General features: G+C 39.9%; 1 non-coding gene across 1 annotated transcript; it reads left to right on the forward strand.

Moving 5' to 3' along the window:
- The first annotated feature begins 13760 nt into the window (after positions 1–13760).
- LOC140876528 (small nucleolar RNA R71) lies at positions 13761–13865 on the forward strand. Its single transcript, XR_012148834.1, has one exon. It is a non-coding gene; the product is annotated as a small nucleolar RNA R71 (small nucleolar RNA).
- The last annotated feature ends 6810 nt before the right edge of the window (positions 13866–20675 follow it).

Raw genomic sequence — 20675 nt, forward strand, 5'->3', positions numbered from 1 at the left:
CCGTGCTCTAGAAATAGGTGAAGTACCCGGCACCAACTCTATGCCAAACTCGACTTCCCTAGCAGGAGGAAAACCCGGAATCTCATCAGGAAATACATCTGGAAATTCATCCACAACAGGAATGCTCTCTAACCCAATACTCTCAGCGGACAAATCAACTGCATAGATAAGGTAGCCTTCCCCGCCAGACTCTAGAGCTCGACAGGCTCTCAAAGCTGATACCAAAGGCATCGGGGGTCGCGCTCCCTCACCATAGAAAAACCAACTCTCACTCCCTTCCGGATGAAAGCGTGCTAATCTCTGATAGCAGTCCACTGAAGCTCGATAGGTAGTCAACACATCTATTCCCAGAATGCAATCAAAGTCGTCCATCGCCAGGACCATGAGATTCGCTAACAAAATGCTCCCTTCGAACTCTAAAGGGCAACCCATCACTAGACGCTTAGCCAACGCAGATTGGCCCGTCGGAGTAGAAACAGACATCACTATGTCTAGTGCAATGCATGCTAATTTATGCCTCTTAACAAAACGTGCAGAAATGAAGGAATGAGATGCACCAGTGTCAATAAGTACAAGAGCAGGTATACCATAAAGCAGAAATGTACCTGCGATGACTTTCTCATTCTCCTCCAAAGCCTAATCATGTCTCAGGGTAAACACTTGGCCAGAAGCTCGTGGCCTCAAATGAGAACTCCCAGCAGACTGTCCCTGCAACCTCTGCTGAACGGTGGCCTGAGAACCCGATCCTGAACCAGAACCAGAACCGCCTCCCCCAGACTGTGGACAATCCCTCCGGATATGACCAGTCTCTCCACAACGGAAACAAGATCCAGAAGCTTTACGGCACTTGTCGGATGGATGGTTCTTCCCACAGTGATCGCAGTTGTCCTTCTTACCGAAACGGACAACACCTCCAGAACCAGAGGAAGAAGAAGATCTAGACTTCTTGAAAGTTTGGGCACGGGAACCCAAAGAACTAGTAGGCCTCGACTGAGGGAAAGACCTGTTCCGCCGAATGCTGTCCTCCGCCTGGTGACAACGTCTCACCAAACCCTCGTAGGACATGTCGTCGCCAACCGCCACACGGTCATGGATCTCAGGGTTAAGGCCCTGAAGGAACAGATTATACTTCATCTCTGAGCTATCAGCAATCTCGGGACAATAGGATAACAGATCAAAGAACCTCTGCTGATACTCATCGATAGACATGGATCCCTGTCGCAGACTCAGTAGCTCGCCTGCCTTGGACTGACGGAGTGCAGGAGGAAAATACCGCTTTTGGAAAGCTGTGCGGAACTCGGCCCAGGTGGCCACTCCTCTCGCCGTAACAAAAGGTGCAGAAGTAAACCTCCACCACCTGCGCGCACGCCCATCTAGAAGATAGCCAAGGGTCTCCACCTTCTGCTCATCGGTGCATTGGAAAGTCTGAAAAGTCGTCTCCATGCGGTCTAACCAGTTCTCTGCATCCTCCGGAGACTCACCTCCAACTAAGGGCTTAGGACCCATAGCTAAGAATCGACACACAGTGAAACGCTCGTCATCATGGTGACGATGACGCCGTTCTCGATGAGGCTCCCGGTCGGCATCACCCCAACGCCCACCAACACTGCCATGAGAACTCTGGTCGTCACGATTTGACATCTACAAAAATATCTCAAGATGAGACTAAATCCCAAGAATTCTTTTGCATGCTCTGATACCATAAATGTAGTGACCCTAACCCGGATCACCTACTAAACAGAACTTAGGCATGCAATTAACTTAATAAAACAGATATCAAAATAAAACTTCGGAAACCATAAACATTATACAATCCCAAGAAAAGGAATCTGTAATTTATCCAATAATATACAACCAAATCGAATAGCTGTATAAACCCAAACAACAGTAATAAAACCTAAGCGAAACTCCAGCTGGCCAACCACTCACTAGCCCCTCCTGGATCCACCCTCCTCGTCCAATCGCAAACCTGTCCCATGAAATAGGGTGTCCAGAAAATACAGAGTACGAGACGTGAGCATAAAACGCTCAGTGCGAGAGTATGAGTATACATGCATGCAAAGTGAACTCCCTATAGACTCGAGGTCAAGGATCAGATAACAGAGACAGACCGGGCCCTGGTATGTAGCACGCTATGCCGTCGCTTCAGGAGGTGGCTCCCATACCGAGATAACCGTGGAAACGCCGGACCCAAATCGATGGAAGTCCATCCACTAACAGGATAGGGTACAACCCTACTAACAGACATCTCAAAGGAGATACAGCAAGATGCAAATGAATGCAGCATAATATCATGGCATATAAATCATGCGGTCACATAATACATGCATACTCAGTCAGGATATCTCGAACAGTACTTTCGTACCTCAATACAGTGCAAGCTCTACCAACTCTAGGTCCACGCCTATAGTCTGCTCTACACTGCCAAATGATACTACTATCATTAACGTGCTCTAAAAGCCTTAACTAAGCTATTGCATACTCCTAAATATTTATAGGAAGCAAAAGCTATACCTTCGTCCGTCGTTAGCCCTTTGATGTCGATGCCTCCAGAACTTGGGCACAACTCCGCTACGACTACCGAACGCCTCGCCGACCTCCGGACCAAGCCTAAGAAGACTAGAATAGCTCCAAAAGGACTAGAAAGTAAAGGAGAACTCGGAATTGGCAAATGAAAGTGAAGTCTCGGCCTTCTATTTATAGACAACGATCGGAACTTCCGATCCTTGATCGGAACGTCCGAACCTCGATCGGAACGTCCGATCCTGCCATCGGAGCTTCCGAAGATCCTGATCTGCCACGTGTCAAAATATCACTTGTTGACTCCGGATAGGGGTGATCGGAGCCTCCGGTCCTGATCGGAGCTTCCGATCCAACCACACGTCATGCCTGACGTAATACCGATCGGAGCTTCCGATCCTGATCGGAGCTTCCGATCCGTCCAATACCCAATAGAATTAATTAGCATTAATTCTTTAATTACTCAATTAGGGTACGGGCTACTACATAATTGCACTTGCATACATCTTGAGCCAAAGATTCGATTCGTTTTGAACTTAGACGATTTAGGGAGCTATATTGAAGTGGCTTTGGATTTCGAGTTTTTCCAATTGCTAGAATACTTCTTATAGTTGCTCTTAAGTCTAGGGGTTGAGTTGAACGACTTCTACCCCGAATGGGTGTGTCGGTGAGTTGTTGTGAAGACTTGGCCCCGGGATCCCAACCGAATACCGATTGATACTTCGATTATCGGACTTGATAGTCCCGAGCTTTGAAGCCATGCATAAATTCACTTTCTTTTGAGTTATTGATGATTGTTATATTTCGATATGAGATGTTTAACCGATATTGTATGCCTGTCTCTTTTACTTAGAAATTATATATCTAACCGGATTATCCGGCTGTTGTCTTTGTTTGTATGTGTGCTTGGCAACAGGAGCATCAGGAGCTGGACCTAGTCGTTTGGGTTAGCTCGGGGTGAGATGATAGAAGTGAGACTTCGTGTGTCGTAGGGTTGCTTTTTGACTTGTATTCTATTTTGTTTAGTTGAACGATTACTACTGTCGAACTTGTATTGTTAAACATCATTCTGTTGGTGTTTCAAATGCCTTATTTCATGTTTAAGCTATGATTGGAACCTTGGTTGTTTAGATTATCATTTTGAGCTTGTAGAGTCAATATTTTCTTGCCCAGGATTCAGCAACCCGATGAGTATGCGCGGGCGGGCGACTTGACCGGCGGGCGCACCTCATTGTGCAGAAATTTTGGTTTTCTGCCCGAAGGCTATGCGCGGGCGCGCGAGTTTTACCGCGCGGGCGCGCATGGTGGCCGAGGGCATGCGCGGGCGCGCGTGAGTTCCTTTAAAAAAAAATTGATTCCTTTTCCGGGGTTCTTGGTTTTCGATTGTGCTCAATGATTTGAGTTTAGAAGATTAGAAACGGGGTCTCATATTAAGTGGTATCAGAGCGATAAGATTCTTGGAATTGAATTAGAGTGAGCGGGGTAGATCGAGTCCGCATGAATTAAATTCTCGCATGTAATTGATTTATTTAAATGAATATTTAAATACGTGCGAGCATGATTTATTAATTCTTGAATTAATTGAATTACATGAGTTGTTATTTAAATTTTGAATCACGATTACTTGATATGATTGAGAGCATGCTTTATTATTTATGAGTTACTTGGAATTACATGATTATGTGATTTAAATTTTAAAGCATGAATTACTTGAAATATAAACTGTATTTTTTTAAATTTCGGATCCGAGTTCCACCATCTGCTTGAGCTAGCAGATCAGAGATTGTTTGCGATGAGAATTAGAATTCGAATTGAGATCCGAAATTCAGTGATTGGTAGTAGAAAAAACTTTTAGGACAGAGATGTGAAACACCGAATTTTGAGATGGAGTTTTGGTATCCTTTTCATCCTGAATATCAGAATTTTCTCCTGAAGAATTTTAGCAGATGACAACCAGCAGTAACTCCTTCGACTGATCTAGATCGTACCACTAATGCACTGATAGATGTTACTCTGACAACGATGGGAGTCCTACCGAGAAGGTTTTAGTCGTTTAGATTACCGATTTTGAAGAGTACCGAGAATGCTGTTGGATGCAGAAGTTGAACAGAAGGGATCGATCAGTTGTGTGATTCTCCAAACTACACAGACGACCAAAGAATTCGGTTAGTGTGGTACCAACTTAGAGGATCGATAAAAGTTGATAGAAATTGGAGAAGAGAGCATTAGGGAATCAAGGTTCGATCACTTTTTGGAATCCGCCTTCATCTGAATTTCTTCAATAGATTCTTTTCACCGTTTGAGTAGAGTTAGAGGGACTTATAAATCATCTTTAATCAAAGAGAAAGCATTTTATGAGATCAGTAAGCAGTGCCTGGAGATCAGAAGATGCTGTTAGGCCTGTCATCAACCCGGACACTATGCTAGAGTTTGTCATCTTGATTTTATTGAAATGTCTCCGAAGGGGAATTCCTTGTGTCTTTAACTCCGACAGAGATTCTAGCTGTTCCAGTTGTTCCTTTCGGCCGCAATGACAGAATTTTTGAGAACTCAACCTTATGACGAACCAATATTCGAGGCAACAGATTCCAGTTGTACTCTTATCGAGGATCATATTTAGATTTCACCGATGATGACTGCAGGAATCAATGGAGTATGGTTTCTATTCTTTTCTGATATGATCGGTTACGCACCTTATCTTTCTTCTGATTGATATTTATTGATGCATCCCAGTTTGTTGAAATTTTATTATCAATATTCGCAATTCTTTGAATTGATGGGATGAGTTAGAACCGAACAATATTGTATTTCAGATTCTGAATTGATTGAGATTTTGATTTGATTGTAACTGAGCAGTATCGTACTTCAGTTATCAGATTGTAATTTGACTATATGTTAGTTTCTTTATTCAGTACAGGACTACTGTGGATTGTTACAGGAAGTTGACAGATTCAGATCCGAGTCAATAGACGAACGGAAATCCTCCGCTGATGTCCTAGAATCTAGCCTGAATTGGTTGATAAACCAGTGGTTAGAGAGTTGCTGTTATCATCCACATGAGATTTCTGGATTACCTCTGAGTCATGAGGTTAGATTCAGCAATGACTTGAGATAAGACATCATCAGCTGAGAGTTGGACAGAAAGAAGTATTGAGGACTGAACTTGGATCGAGGTATGACTGCTTTGGAGTTTGGTCGTACCGTTTGTAGTGAAACTCGTCTACATTATTGTAGATCTTTTGATTTGAATCTATCAAATTTAGTTAGATGGAATTAAAAATTCTTATCGATCTTTTCGGTTATGTTCGAAGAATAGTACTGATCATACAGAGTATTGGAGGATGGTCTTACAGAATTGCATGCCAAGACGTTGCATGCTACGCTATTGAAGTCTGAATTTTGATTGTATCGAGATGTCCTTTCCTCGATCATATTAATTTTAGATCTGGAATTTCTGTGATCATTGCCAGACCGAAGCTGTTTTGATTGAAGACAAACCGACATCTGTACCTGAGAATTGAATATTTTGAGTTCTATAGAAGATTTTCGAGAGATTCTTATCGTCGTGGAGCCAATTTCTCATCTAACTCCAAAGAATTCACTTGTACCTGAACTGAATCTTATGAGATCAGTTTGTTTGGCATAAAGAAAAGAACGACCCGAGCTTCAGTATTTTCTTATTTTCCTCTGTACTGATAATCTTCAGTGCATTGCATCTTCTTATCCAGATTCTGGAGGTATTCTTATTCAGAGGAAGTCTGTGATAGCTCAGTCATAGTAACAGCTGAAGTAGTATGAGACTCAACATCCTATTCATGATATTGAATTGGCAGTAATCTTATTGTTTGTTGGATCGGACATCTCTATCTCCAGTGAAATTTTCGAAGTCTTTTCTGAACTAAGAATTCAAAGTATGAGTTTTGCAACCGAAATGATTTTGAGATTGAGGAGAAGATTGGATATGATAAAGAATCCGATGGTGAATTTTAGTATGATCCGAAGAGATACGATGCAGCGATTGAGGTTTGAATAGAATGATCTATTATTATTGTAGTAGCCCGGTTCCATTTTACAAGATTAGGTGATTTTAAACATGTTAGAAAATGACATATAATTTTAAAAGTGTCAAAACATGTTTAAGGAGTCCTTATTTGGTTAAAATAAGTGGAAATTCAGATCCGGAACGTCCGAAAATGGTAGGGTAGGTCCCGGGGGTCCAAAACCAGTTCGGAAGCACTCGAAAACAGTTCGGAAGAAGCGGTTCGATCGGAGCTTCCGAACCAGTTCGGAGCTTCCAATCAGTTTGGAGCTTCCGATCCCCGTTCAGAGCTTCCGATCCCTGTCCAGTGCCAAGTGTCTTCAAGGATTGAACACGTAGCTGCAGGTGGAGATCGGAGCTTCCAATCCTACGATCGGAGCTTCCGATCGTGGCCTATAAATATGGGTTCTGAGGGCCACAATTTCACACCAATCTCACATCTTTCCTCTCATTTTAGGTGTAGTCTAGGTGTTTTAGGTGGTTTCAGCCTTCCTAGGCTTGGTCCGGAGGTTGGCGAGGCGCTCCAGGGTTGCTGCGGAGTGGTGCCCAAGTTCTGGGGCAATCGTCATCAACGGGCTGACGACGGACGAAGATATAGCTTTGACTCCTTATAGTAAATAGGGAGTATGCTATAGCGCAGTTAAGGCTTTTAGAATATTGTTATAATGCATGAGTATTTTGCATTGTAGTGCGGATTATAAGCTTGGACTTTAGAGCTGGTATAGCTTACCTAGTAGAACTAAGGTACGTAAGTACAGACTGAGATAGCCAGCTGAATATACATGTTTATGTGTTGCATAATTATGCGTTGCATTATTATCTATCATAATATGCATGATTTACTGTTCATGATTTGTATGCGGCATTTGCATACCATGTTGAGCCTGTTATCCTTTTGAGTTAACCAATTGTTATAGGGTCGCTCAGCCCTAGGGTTGTTGTTATTATACGATCGGGTACCGTGTGACACCCACTGGACCGACGGGGTAGCGTGTACGGTTTTTATCCAGGACGGTGATAGTCCAAGATCGGGTTCAGTATGTGTGGCACCCACTGGATCTTCGGAGCAACGTGCGCATACTGGAGGCGCCTATGAACTGAGCATGATTTTCCAGATATGATCCCAGTTACCCAGATCATTCATAGTTCATGTTGCATCCATCATATAGACCTGTATATTCAATACTTTATGTACTAGGCGTTAGAGCTCACGTCCCTGCTTTTATCTTGGACACCCCATTCGACGGGGCAGGTTTTGCAGGTGGACCAGGAGCAAGATCAGTAGTTGATCGGTGACCAGGGCTTGGTAGCAAGGGTCATCAGAGGATTTCTAGATTAAGATTTTTATTCGGTATATTCGATTTGGTTGTATCAAGATTTATTTATCTTGGAATTGTTTATCTTTAAGATTTTCCGCTGTTATTTCTCTGATTATGTTTAATTAAGTTAAATGCATGCTTAAGTTCTGATTAGTAGGTGATCACGGTGTGGGTCACTACAATTATTTTATCTACTACCGTTATTCTCTTGAGAAGGGGAATCTGTTCTTATTTTATCTACTATCCTTGACTTCGCCGACCGATGAATGTTGCATTTTTGATTTAGAGTCTGGAACAGATAGGAAGTATATCAGAATTCTCTTATCCGAACTAAGCCAGAATTTAATTAGATGATGGAGATAGCGCAGAAACAGATCGAATTGGAGAATTTAATGAAGAAGAGTCAGAACTGGGCACAGTCTGAGTATCGGGACAGTGACGATACCTCAAGTTTTGAGTAATTGCTTTGTCATGCTAGAGATTTTGATTGAGACAGAGTACCTTGAGATTGACACTTCGCACTTATTCATTTTTCTTTCAGACGACCGAAAGATATTCAGAGGATTGAGGAATCGACCTTTATAGTAACAGATGAAGAACGAGATTCGAATTATGATTTCGCAATTGCTAGTCTGTCCAATTTTGATAGCTGATAGAGAGAAGGAGCCGACAATCTGTGGAACAGTTAATTGTCAGATTGAAAAGAAGATTACTTTTCGATGAATACCTTTCTGAAGCTATCGACCAGTCTGGAAATTTGAATCTATCTGAGTTTTATTAGACCGATTGCAGAATCTGCTACTGTTTTTCCGGACAAAATGAATTCCAGACTCGACTCGATGTTGAGAAGTTGGTCAAAAAGAATGTCAGATTGTTTTGCTCTATCGCAGTTTACCTGTGCGGAATAGAATTAGGACTGTTCGGCTTGTGGTCGAAGGTATAGAACTGTCTAAATTGGAGATGCTATCTGATTGTAACCGAGATAAAATTTTAGTCTGCTTCCGTTTTCATACAGAATGGATTCCAGACACGACGATATGATTGGGATTGTTGTCAGGAGAATTTTCAAATAGTTGACTTGTCAAAATCTGTCCTTTCAGAATGAGATTTTGAGTTAACTCTCACCTTGAACTCAACCTTTAAGAGACTTTAATTATTGGATTATAACTGAGTTTAGTTATTATTCTCAGAACGACGGACAACCAAGAATAAGTGATATAGACCTTAAGAGGATATGTTGAGCTATAGTAATTGATTTTGGCACTAGCTGGATGGTTTTCTCATCTTTTGCGAAGTTTTTGTACAACAGTTATCAGACGAATATCTTGATATCAATTTTGCCAATCCGTTGTACGAGAAGGAATGAGAATCCCAGTTGAATTGGGATGATTTTCTGAGTTCTCTGACTTGGGATCGGATTTTATTCAAGGTTTGATAGACGGATGGAGAATTCCTGTCTATGAACAAGACGACTTGATAAGAAGGATGTAGGAAGTATTCCATTTTCGACGCAGACCTCTGTACTTATGTTTAGGGAGGACGAGTAATTCAGAAGATTCCTCAATTTCGAGGCTGTGGCAGTTATGATAAGAGAGAGAACTATCTCGATGAACTCACGTGTTCCTTTGAGATTCTAAAGGGGATAGGCGATCTCGCCTACCGACTTTTACTCCTTCAGTTCTCCTTGTTTTCCACTAATTTGTTTTTCCGTATTCTTCGGGTTTTCTCTACATGCTTCACATCTTTTGTTGTCAAATTCACAGATTTTTTTTGAGGATGAGACTAGAATTGATGAGTCGCCAACTTTGTTGAGACGACCGATTCAGAATTGACCGAACTGAGTATCAGCTCTTTAGAGAGACCTATTCAGTTTGAGTTTATGCAGTTGAGACGATTCGGATTTGAAGAAACGGTTCAAGAAGCGGAGTTGATTAGAACCGCGATTTCAAAGTTATTTTGAGAGAAGAATTATTTTAGCAGTCTTTGAACTGTATCTTGTTTTCTGAGATGGAACTGCTTTGATTTCGAGGACGAAATCGATTCTTTGAGGGGGAGAATTGTAAGGCCCTGAAATTAATTATTTTGGGATTTGTGGAATTTATTTAATTATTAGAATTGAATTGATGGGAATTAATTGAGCCGATATTGAATCGATTTAAATTGATAATTCAGGAACCGAGTTGCAATTGTGAAATAGACCAAGTCAAAGCTTGACTTATATTATTATTATCCTTGCAACTTGCCTCCTCCATCACTTCACTTCTCCCTCTCCTTTCTTTCTCCTTTCGCACGTACAGAACCGAGAAGCCATGACCGAATTATTCAAGCATTTCTTCTGTCCGATTCGCACGATCCGACCGTCAGATTTTGATTCCGAGTTGAGTTTCACGATCACCGCAACGAGGGCTTCATTCTGACGTAAGTATTGTTACGATCCACGAACTTTGAATTTTGTTGGGTTGTTAGAATTTGATAATTGGTAACGCTTAGTCGTGTCGCGCCCAAATTAACACAACTTATATTAACTAAATAAACATGTAGTAGCGAGAGTAGGGATCATTTCCACGAGAAAAGTGAAATTTATTTGTGTTCTTAAAAATACTTGAAATAAAAAAAAGGGATTTGGGAATTTTAGAATTAACGACTAAGCAAGAATTAAAATAAGAAAATCAATAAAATAACGAGACTTGGTATCGGTCGACTATACCCTTGAAATCATTCACTCGATCATCGATTCTCTAAAAATAATTAATTCACATCGAATATTCATCATTGGAAATTTAATTCCTGTTTCACCTTAATTTTAGTTAACTAGACAACAGCAGTCTAAGTTAACCCTTACCCCATAAACTAACCTAATATCAGCGATCAGATTTAAATCCACGGTAGCATTCAAACTAGTAAAACTGATAAAGCTAGACAACCCATACACAAGCGGATGAATTTAGCCTAGTAATTTATTATTCCTACGATTTAACAAATTCAACAGCAGAAAATATTAATCATAGTTGCTTTGCAAATCAGAGGTTTCAAACAATTACGGATTTGAATTCTAATTTATCATTCGACTGTATAATGAAATCCTAAGATGGCCAATCTAAAAATCTCATACACAAGCATATCAATTAATTTAGAATAATTCTTGATACTTGATAAAAATCAAACAATGAAAATCTGAATCTCACAAGATAAATAAATTCAAGGGTTCGTCTTCCTCAACCAAGAATAAAAACAAAAAGAATTAAAATCTAAGATCAAGAAAGATAAAACCTAGCCGCCAGATTGTTCTTCGTGTTCCAAGCCGTCAAGAGTTCTTCAGAATCATCCTTTTTACTCTAAAATTCGAGATATCTATTTTAATTAAGGCTAGAGTCCTTAATAATAAAAATTCCTAAATTATAGAATTTTTCCCGAACAGCACGTCTCGCTCGATCCGCAAGATGTTGCGGATCGAGCGAGCAAAAATTCTGAACCTACTGTTTTCATATTTTTTGGGCTGGCTCGATCCGCAAAATGTTGCGGATCGAGCGAGCAACTTTTCTCCAGCGAGCAGCAATTTTGCAAAATTCATATCTGCAGATCTAGCCGTCGAATTGAGCTGAAATTTGGACAGCTGCTTCAAAACATCTTGAACTTTATTCTGGACAGTGGAGATCAGATTTTGACTTCTATAAAATTAAATATGATTTTTGGATCATTGCTGCTCCGTAATTCATTCTTGCGCAAAAGCTTTTCCATCTTTTCCTTGACAAAACGCTACGTCCTATACAATAAACACGGGAGAATGTAATGTAAATGCGATACATGAAATATGAACACAATGCTTAATTAAAACACATAAATGTATGCAAAACAACAACACAATGATATTAAAATATGCAACACAAACATGCCCATCAAATACCCCCACACTCACTCCTTGCTCGCCCTCGAGCAATTTATGCAAAACAATATGCAAACAAAACAAAACAACATAAGTAAGTATGGATCTTGACATCGTAGCCTCAGAAAAATCCAAAATTCAAAACTACGAACACTCTTGATTTTCTACAATCCACCTTCAGTTAAGCGCAAACGTGTGTGTGTGCCATGTTATTCCAGCTAGTGCAACTTCAAAAGACAAAGTTTTAAGACTGTTCGCCGACCTAAGACACTTCAGTGTACGTTTCACCCTCAAGAATCCCTCCTCTCAACAACCCTTTAACACAACATAACTCTCTTGAGATAAAATTACGTACCTCCGGATTTTGCACCCGGTATTGCAATAGCCCCAATAATTACCCGCTGACTTAGCTATAACTGGCTAGGATATGAAAAATCAATGTATTTTTTCTTTCTAATCCCCTCGTCTATAGCCCGGATAGAGCATCAACCCCATTTACTCCGCATACTTAGCCTTGATCTTGCTCTTTTAGGATTTCAATCCTGTCAAGGCCCGGATGGAATTGTAAAATTTTTTTTTTCTAGGTACGCCCAAGATCATAGGTGTCACATCAAAAAAACATCAAGGTTCAAGAAACTATTAAGTTTCACAGACACCTATTGCCGTGCAATGGTCCAACAGACACCAACTCATCTAATACCTCGCTACAGTTCACTGGTCAAACATGTGTGCTTAAGAATATCCAATCAAGAGAAAATTTTCACAAAAAACTATTTTCTCACAATCTCTTCATAGGCTATCAATTTCCATCCTACTTATGTAACAAGACAAAAACTAACAAATTAACAAATGATACGAAACGAACTATATGCAAGTACGCAACAAAACAAATGCAGACAAAATGACAAACAACGAATGAAACTCCCCCCACACTTAACAAAAGCATTGCCCTCAATGCTCTAGCAATAACAACAAAAATGCAAACACAAGATGAAAATGCAAGCGAAAAAGAAAAACAATACTCCCCTGGTTTAAGTGTCGACGTTTTCCTCTGCGATATCTGGCTGAATAACGGAAGATTCCTATTGAAACTTTGGACAGCAGATGGGGTGGCTAGGTTCTGAAAAACAAGGTAAATAAAACAAAACAAAACAAAACAAACAAAGATGAAATAAAGGGAAAATACACTGGGTTGCCTCCCAGCCAGTGCTTGATTTTCAGTCATCGGCTTGACTCTCAGAAGTACTGCTCAAAGAGCGGCTGACGCCCAAAGTAAGTGTCATATGCCACCACAAATGGGTCTTGGTTCCATATGCCCTCAAGCTTGGCTAGATGTAAATAGATTAAGCTCGTCACCTCAACAACACTTTGAAGCTGGACAACATGGGAAGAGAATATCTCTGTAGGCACTTGTAAACAAAAATATTTCGAAACTGGTACTCCATAATATGCTGTTTCTTCTAGTACATCCTTCGGTTGAGGTTCAATAATAAGAGAAGACTCAAACACCTCTAAATCTTCAGCAGGAATTGATTCGCACTCCCAGTCCTGGTCCTCTGAATCATCATCATCGAGCCAATTTGGGTTGGTCACTGCTTGAGTATCTAGCATCACCTCTTGTTCTCGATATTCATGGACGAGTGATCTCTTGATATTCTCCATGTGCTCCGCAAGTTTGCATATAGACTTTTTCAGTTCTTCTATAGTTTCCACAGTCGATGCCACAAGCTTTCTCATGATATCCTCTAGCGGATGTAAGATCAACTGCGAACAAATTCCCTCCTCCTTTTGAAGCTCAAATGGTTGGTCAGTAAAATATGGGTATTGAGATTGTGAATACCAGTAATAGTCAAACTCTGCCATATCATCTAACAGGTGTCTCATGGTATCATCATCTCGGCAAATTATTGAAACGGTTGTGAAAGCTCCATCAATTACCCATCCTCTTGTCACTGCATCCAAACCACCAAGAAAATATGTTAGGAGAGAATAGTTAGAAAAATCACGATACCGGAAGATGGTTGCCAAATCCTTGAATCTCCCCCATGCTGCATAGAATGGCTCTCCATGTTGTTGGATAAAACTTGGGAATACTTGTTGATTTGACATCTCAAAGTATTACACCGCAAGAATCCTCCTTCGCCTAAGCAAAATTCATTCTATCTCTGGGTCGTATGGAAATTCTTCTTCTTCCGAAGATTCACCTGCACGCACGAATAAACCAGAGTAGCACTAGGAGGAATAATAATAAATAATAATAAAAACACAAATAAATTAAACGCCTTTCCCCGGCAACGGCGCCAAAATTTGGTAACGCTTAGTCGTGTCGCGCCCAAATTAGCCCAACTCAGATTAACTAAATAAACATGTAGTAGCGATAGTAGGGATCGTTCCCACGAGGAAAGTGAAATTTATTTGTGTTCTTAAAAATACTTGAAAAAAAAAGGGATTTGGGAATTTTAGAATTAACTACTATGCAAGAATTAAAATAAGAAAATCAATAAAATAACGAGACTTGGTATCGGTCGACTACACCCTTGAAATCATTCATTCCATCATCGATTCTCTAAAAATAATTAATTCACATCGAATATTCATCATTGGAAATTTAATTCATGTTTCACCTTAATTTTAGTTAACTAGACAACAGCAGTCTAAGTTAACCCTTATCCAATAAACTAACCCAATACCAGCGATCAGATTTAAATCCACGGTAACATTCAAACTAGTAAACTGATAAAGCTAGACAACCCATACACAAGCGGATGAATTTAGCCTAGTCAATTATTATTCCTACGATTTAACAAATTCAACAGCAGAAAATATTAATCATAGTTGCTTTGCAAATCAGAGGTTTCAAATAATTACGGATTTGAATTCTAATTTAGCATTCGACTTTATAATGAAATCCTAAGATGGCCAATCTAAAAATCTCATACACAAGCATATCAATCAATTCAGAATAATTCTTGATACTTGATAAAAATCAAACAATGAAAATCTGAATCTCACAAGATAAATAAATTCAAGGGTTCGTCTTCCTCAACCAAGAATAAAAACAATAAGAATTAAAATCTAAAAACAAGAAAGATAAAACCTAGCCTCCAGATTGTTCTTCGCGTTCCAAGCCGTCAAGAGTTCTTCAGAATCATCCTTTTTACTCTAAAATTCGAGATATCTATTTTAATTAAGGCTAGAGTCCTTAATAATAAAAATTCATAAATTACAGAATTTTTCCCGAACAACACGTCTCGCTCGATCCGCAAGATGTTGCGGATCGAGCGAGCAAAAATTCCGAACCTACTGTTTTCATATTTTTTGGGCTGGCTCGATCCGCAAGATGTTGCGGATCGAGCGAGCAACTTTTCTCCCAGCGAGCAGCGATTTTGCAAAATTCATATCTGGAGATCTAGCCGTCGGATTGAGCTGAAATTTAGACAGCTGCTTCAAAACATCTTGAACTTTATTCTGGATGGTGGAGATCAGATTTTGACTTTTATAAAATTAAATATTATTTTTGGATCATTGCTGCTCCGTAATTCATTCTCGCGCAAAAGCTTTTCCATCTTTTCCTCGACAAAATGCTACGTCCTATACAATAAACACGGGAGAATGTAATGTAGATGCGATACATGAAATATGAACACAATGCTTAATTAAAACACATAAATGCATGCAAAACAACAACACAATGATATTAAAATATGCAACACAAACATGCCCATCAATAATCTTCGAGTATGTTGTGCTTGAGCTAGCATAGATCGTGTATTCGAAGTCGGTTTTGAAAAAGAACGAAGTTTGAATTTTATATGATTTTTGGAGCATATTTTCGAAAATGGGTCTTGGATATTGTTGAGATTTGTTGTGTTTTGAAGGATTGGAGGATGATATGAGATAGTTTGAGTTGTTTGATGATGTTTGTTGATTTTTGGATTGACCGTTTATAGTCGTTATGCCGTCGAAATCGAGTTTTGGATTATCGATATTATTATTCGGTTTGATTTCCGGGTTTTTTTGAGTTAGAAGATTTATATCAAATCCGTATTTCATATTTTCAGATTTGAGTTGAAAGATTCGGGTTTGGATCGAACTTGGAAGTTGAATCGATCAAGAATTGAAGACGGTATATTGATTGAGTTTCTTTGTTTCGATTGTTTTGATTTGATTGATTGTTTATTTGAATTCGTTGTTATTTTCAGATTTGAATCCCCGATGAACTTGAAAAGGTAAGAAGACGACGATTGAATGAATGGGACGATTAACTCGAATTTGATTTAATTCGAGTGCCCAAAAGAAATCACATACTTGTATGATTTTTTAGGATTATTTGATTTTAACTTGAATGAATTTAATTTCACTTGCATACATCTTGAGCCGAAGATTCGATTTGTTTTGACCTTAGACGATTTAGGGAGCTATATTGAAGTGGCTTTGGATTTCGAGTTTTTCCAATTGCTAGAATACTTCTTATAGTTGCTCTAAAGTCTAGGGGTTGAGTTGAACAACTTCCACCCCGAATGGGTGTGTCGGTGAGTTGTTGTGAATATTTGGCCCCGGGATCCCAACCGAATACCGATTGATACTTCGATTATCGGACTTGATAGTCCCGAGCTTTGAAGCCATGCATGCATTCACTTTCTTTTGATTTATTGATGATTGTTACATTTCGATATGAGATGTTTAACCGATATTGTATGCCTGTCTCTTTTACTTAGAAATTATATTTCTAACCGGATTATCCGGCTGTTGCCTTTGTTTGTATGTGTACTTGGCAACAGGAGCATCAGGAGCTGGACCTAGTCGTTTGGGTTAGCTCGGGGTGAGATGATAGAAGTGAGACTTCGTGTGTCGTAGGGTTGCTTTTGGACTTGTATTCTATTTTGTTTAGTCGAACGATTACTACCGTCGAACTTGTATTGTTAAACATCGTTCTGTTGGTGTTTCGAATGCCTTATTTCATGTTTAAGCTATGATTGGAACCTTGGTTGTTTAGATTATCATTTTGAGCTTGTAGAGTTAATATTTTCTTGCCCAGGATTCAGCAACCCGAGTATGCGTGGGCACGCGACTTGACGAGCGGGCGCGCCTCATTGTGCAGAAATTTTGGTTTTCTGCCCGAGGGCTATGCGCGGGCGCGCATGGTGGCCGAGGGGCATGCGCGGGCATGCGTGGTCTGGCGCGGGCGCACGTGAGTTCCTTTAAAAAAAAAAACAAAAAATTGATTCTTTTTCCGAGGTTCTTGGTTTTCGATTGTGCTCAATGATTTGAGTTTAGAAGATTAGAAACGGGGTCTCACACGATTTGTGTCACAATGCCTGACATGCCAGCAGGTCAAGGCGGAGCTTTAGAGGCCTGCAGGATTTCTTAAACCACTCCCTATTCCGGAGTAGAAATGGGAGAACATTACTATGGACTTCGTTGTTGGTTTGCCGAGGATGGTGAGAAATTCGAATGCTATTTGGGTTATAGTAGATCGACTCAAAAATTCGGCACACTTCTTGCCAGTGAGGACGACCTTCAAGATGACACAGTATGCGGAGTTGTATATCCGGGAGATAGTCAAACTACATGGTATCCCTGTTTCCATAGTGTCTGATAAAGATCCGCGGTTTACTTCAACTTTTTGGAAGAGTCTTCACGCAGCTTTAGGGAAGAAGCTTTTATATAGCACTGACTTTCACCCGCAGACGGATGGACAGTCCAAGAGGGTGATTCAGATTCTAGAAGATCTTTTGAGAGCTTGTGCCATTGAATTTCAAGGAAGTTGGGAGTCGAGACTGTCATTAGTGGAATTTGCTTATAACAACAGCTTTCAAGCCACCATTGGTATGGCGCCTTATGAGGAACTCTATGGAAGACCGTGTAGATCTCCGATGTTGTGGACCGAGATTGGGGAGAAATTGGAGTTGGGACCAGAGATTGTTCAGCAGACTGCCGAAGTTGTAGCCAAGATCCGTGACAGGATGAGGACTGCACAGAGCCGACAAAAGAGTTATGCTGATCATAAGAGGAGAGACTTGGAGTTCTCGGTGGGAGATCATGTGTTCATCCGAGTAGCACCGCTGAAGGGAGTTATGAGGTTTGGGAAGAAGGGAAAACTGGCGCCGAGGTTCATAGGACCCTTCGAGTGGATAGGCTAGGGGCATTGGCTTATAGGGTGGCCTTGCCGCCTAACCTTGATGGGGTCCATAATGTCTTCCTTGTGTCGATGCTGAGGAAGTACATCTCAAACCCATCCCATGTGCTCAGTTCGGAACCTTGACATGCATTGCATTTTATTGAATTTCAAATTGAGTTGTTGATATTTCATGTTGTCGGTATACTACTTGAATTTCTTGTCTTGTTGATATATATATATATATATATATATATATATATATATATCATGATTTGATATATTATGTGGAATTACTCGTTATGTCTCTTTTACTGGGAATGTTATTCTCATCGGATTTATCTGACTGTTGTCTTGTCTTTGTATGTGTGCTTGACATCAGGTTGGACAAGTTCGAGTCAGAAGCAGCATGGATAGATCGAGTTGGGAATGATAGAAACGAGGAATTGGTTTAGAATTTGTATTAACATTTCAAACTTGTTATGTATTACGTTGTATTAACTATAACCGATGCATGTTCTACCTTTTGAATTATTGTACAACTTAGAACTATCATGTACTGTTTTTATACGAGTTGTATGGATTTATGCATGTTGAAATAAAATTGTTTTGTGTCGGATTTGTGTTTGCATGATCTGCTGCTGTTTTATTTTTTAGAAAATTTGCAGGGAACGGAACTTGTGCCTACATCCGTGTAGGGGTCCTTGTACCTTCGCAATTTGGAAAGGTTTAAATTTTTTAATGCACGGACCCCAGACATGCCTTCATGCATGGGTCCATGTGAACATCGGCCGAGGCAGAGAGTCGATTTTTTGTGCATTTTGTGCACGGACCTAGGCACGGAGGTGTGCACAGGGTCCGTGTATTTGTAGTCTTTGAGCTTTGGCTACAGCTTAATGCACGGACCCGAGCACGGAAAGTTGCACGGGGTCAATGCATGCTTTTAAAAAAAAAATCTCTATTAATCCCTTGACTCACTGTCGTTGATTGTATGATTTATTCTTGGTTAGATGTCTAGAACCGAGGTCCTCATATTAAGTGGTATCAGAGCGATAAGTTCTTGGACTGAATTAGAAGTGAGCGGGATAGATCGAGTTTGCATAATTTGATTCTCGTATGTGATTGAATTCTTTATTTGATTAATTGAATTTCATGCGAGTATGCTTTATTATTTCATGAATTATTTGAATTTCATGATTTTGTGATTTAAATTACTAAGCATGATTATTTGTTAAATAGTAAGGCATAATATATTAGAAATGCGGATTTGAATATTCCTGAGATGGAATGAAATTTTTTAATAGAAATTATGGTCACGAGATTACTGAAATTGAGATAATTGTGCCCTAATTCTCTTGAATACGGGGCATGTTTCCTCGATTAATATTGAACAAGAAACAAGCAGCAGCGAACCCCGATTGAATAGAATTGTACTGCAACTAAACTAATGGATGTCACTCCGACACCGATGGAAGCTTTACTGATGAGGTTTCAGTCGTTTAACCCACCGACTCTGAAGAGTACTGTGAATGCCAATGGGTTTTGAAGTTGATTAGAGGAAATCGATCAGTTATTTGATTCTCTAGGATATACCGATGACCGTCGAATTCATTTAGTGATGTACCAACTTCAGGGTATTGGAAAAAGTTGGTGGATTTGGAAGAAGAAAGAATTAGAAAATCAAGGTACGATCATATCTTGGAGCCTTTTTAAAATCTAATTTCTTCAACAAATCTCTTTCCAGCAATCGACCAGATATACAGGTAGCAACATAAGAGATCATCTTCAACCGAGGGGAAAACAATTTAAGAATTCTTGGAGTAGTTCATCTAGTTCTAGCGAATCGAAACAGTTTGGCTCAGGAAAGAGTGCGGGAACTTCAGGCATGACGTGCAGCAATTGTGGAGGTCATCACCTCAGTGAGCTTTGTCATGGAATCTATGGAAGCTGTCATATCTGTCAGGAGCTCTGACATTTTTCTAGGATATGTCCTCTGCGAGGCTCTGAGCGATCTCAGAGTGTTCACTCTTTTCAGCCTCGGCAATAGAATCAATTGGGAGGTAATCAGAATTTGAATCAACCTCCAAGGCAATAGGCCTTAGTCTTTGCTCTTAACGAGGATCTTCAGACTCATACTGCACCTGACGATGACATAGCAGATAACCGTAGATTTTGTTTTTTTTTCTGCTCTTATACTAATAGATACTGGTGCGTCCCTTATTTTTTTATTGAGGAATTTATTATGATACATTCTCGGCCTTTGAGCTTCTGATTACTATAGTTTTTATTCTTCGCTTTGAGAGAAAGAATGGTTGGCGATGGGGTTAGTCCAAAATTTTGATCTTCGATTTGATGGGAATAAGATTGAACTGGGCAGTATTGTACTTAGGTTATCATATTTTGATTATATTGTCTATATAGCTTCTTTAACTGAGTACAGGGCAACCGTGGATTGATTTCAGAAAGTTGTTAGATTCTGATACAAGATGATTTACGAGCGGTAAGTTATGGTAAGGATTCTTGATCAAATATTCCTTCAATATATGTTTTGTCAATGACCGTTTGTTACAAAGAGGTGCAGAAGGATTCTAGATATTTACAGTTGATGTCCTGGAATTCAGCCCATATTGGTTGATGTACCCGAGGTTTAGAGTTTGCTGACATTGTTCCGGATGAGATTCCCGTTTTGCCTCGAATTCATGAGGTTAGATTCAGCATCGACTTGATATCAGACAGCATCAACAGAGAGTTCGAGAGTAAGGGGTATTGAAAACCGTAGTCAAAACGAGGTATGGC

Source organism: Henckelia pumila, chromosome 1 (assembly GCF_033568475.1).
Source record: "Henckelia pumila isolate YLH828 chromosome 1, ASM3356847v2, whole genome shotgun sequence".
NCBI classification, from domain to species: domain Eukaryota; kingdom Viridiplantae; phylum Streptophyta; class Magnoliopsida; order Lamiales; family Gesneriaceae; genus Henckelia; species Henckelia pumila.